Below are 2,618 nucleotides of genomic sequence, written 5' to 3'. Positions count from 1 at the left end.
AAGTTACAACGTAATCTACAAACAGAGGTCACATGGAAAGGACCTTTGTGCAATTGTTTACTTCCTTTATGAGTCCTTGGAGAAAAACATTAACCCTTAGAAATAGCAGTGCAAACAGGAGCACATTTCTGTAGTTTACTACAACCATTGCACAGCAAGCTTTCCAATGAAACTTAATTCATATTGCACACTGTTTAAACTGTGTAACTTGTGACTGTATTTTGTACCTCTTAATATTTTGAACTAGCCGTTGCCTGCGGCTTCGCTCGTGTGAATTTTCTGACAATTGTTTTTAAAAGAAACATGAGTCCAAAATCTCTGAAATATAATTTGTAGGTTGTTGTCTTAACGTAATAAGCAATGTTTATTGCAGACGTTAGTCTGGGTGTATTGGCTACAAAACAAACACCAAGATTACAAGTTATACGCTAAACCGGGTGCGTAAATAATGCAACAAAATTAGCGGTTAGGCACACTCCATAGCGCTGCCATTACAAGTTACTGAAAAACCTTCTTTTGATGTGCGATATGGTGCGATAAGCTCCATACCGCGCCAAACCCAAGGTCTGAATTGACATGCTCGTGCACGTTTTCCCCATAGACATCAATGGAGAGAAAGTGTTAGAAAAACAAACACCTGCGATCGCGAAATGGCGATTGCCGTAACGCAATCCCCATTGATGTCTGTGGGGAAAAGAAAGTTATGTAAAAACCTAACACCCTAACATAAACCCCTAGTCTAAATACACCTAATCAGCCGCCCCCCAACATCACCAACACTAATTAAAGTTATTAACCCATTAACCGCCACCCTCTGACATCGCCGACACTAAATAAACATATTAACCCCTAAACCGCCGACCCCCCACATCGCCAACACTAAAATAAAGTATTGACCCTTAAACCTCCGGCACCCCACATCAATAATATTAAACTAAAACTATTAACCCCCAAAACCGCCGGCCCCCCACATCGATAATACTAAACTAAAACTATTAACCCCTAAACCACCGCCCCCCACATCGCAAAACACTAAATTAAACTATTAACCCCTAAACCCCCCCTAACTTTAAATTAAAAGTACAATATAACTACCTTAAAATAAATAAAAACTTACCTGTGAAATTAAAAAAAAACTAAGATTAAACTATAAATTAACCTAATATAACTATTTGAAAAAATTAAATAAACTAAAAATAAAAAAAACTAAATTACAATATTAAAAAATCCTAACACAAAAAAACTAACATACCCAAACCCAAAAAACAACACTAAATTACGAAAATTAAAAATATTATAACATTACAAAAAACACTAAAATTACGAAAAATAAAAAAAAACTAAGATTACAAAAAATACTAAACAAAATTAGTCGTACCATCGCGACTTGTAATTCGAGAGACCTGCATATTCCGCGCTCAATGGCCAATTTTTCAGCGGTATAGCCGTACCGCACAACTTGTAATTCTGCTGAAAGATAGTTGTTCCATTGATGTGCGTCCAGGATTTTTTTAGTGTTGTAATTACAAACAAAGAATGAGACTTACAAAATGCGACCACTCGCAACAATGTGCGCAACGACCAATCAGCTAAGTTGTGGGCGGTGTTTCCATCAGGCACATTTAAAATATGTGTAAAGCGCGACCACTTGCATGAGATGTGCCCTCACATGTGTGCCTGTTCAGGTTGCACACTCGCTGACATTAACTTTGTTAGAGTTTTCGTTAATTCTCTATGTTTCTCATACATGGGCACCAATCAGCTAAGTTGTGGGCGGGTCATCCGTCTGGCACAATAAAAATATTTTATTTTTATTCTGTTTACAATTACTTATATTAAATTGTAGTTATATATTATGACTCAACTGTCAGATGTGGAAAAAAGAGTATTCTTTTTTTTAGTGATATCCATAGCTTGAGAACTACTGACGTTAGGAGTAAGACATTTGGCATGTAAACTTACTTTATAATGAAGATTTTAAATTATCCTCATAAATCACATCCCCCCTTTTCTTTGTGATGCCCATATCTTGAGAACTACTGATGTTAGGAGCAAGAAATTTGGCATGCAAACTTACTTTATAATGAATATTTTAAATTATAATTTTTACTTTTCTAACATCTTCAGTTTTTAAGTTATAGGTATCCTCATAAATCACCCCCCCCTTTCACCCCCCTTAAGTGGATTTTTGGGAAATGGTAAAACATTTTTTTTTTTATTATTAAAGGAGAATCTAAATACCAATTTTCACGTCTGTAACATGTTTGATTTTTGAGAAATAGGTATACCCCCTTAGGGAAGTAATTTGCAAAAATCCTTCCTTAGTGGGTGCCTACGTCATAAAAACAACATACCTTCCAAATTTCTTGTTCCTAGGTTAAACGGTTTGAGCTGGGCGTTGATGAGTCAGTCAGTCAGGACTTCTTCTTATATATATATATATATATATATATATATATATATATATATATATATATATATATATATACTGTATATGTTGATTGGAGTAGCCGTGTTAGTCCAGAGATTTAGATATCAAAATAACAAGAGTATTGCATTGAGCAATGATACTTTTTTATTGGACTAACTATACATTTATAAGTTGACAAGCTTTCAGA

The sequence above is a fragment of the Bombina bombina genome, chromosome 1 (genome assembly GCF_027579735.1).
Source record: "Bombina bombina isolate aBomBom1 chromosome 1, aBomBom1.pri, whole genome shotgun sequence".
Lineage (NCBI taxonomy): Eukaryota > Metazoa > Chordata > Amphibia > Anura > Bombinatoridae > Bombina > Bombina bombina.
Note: the sequence above shows the minus strand (reverse complement) of the source record.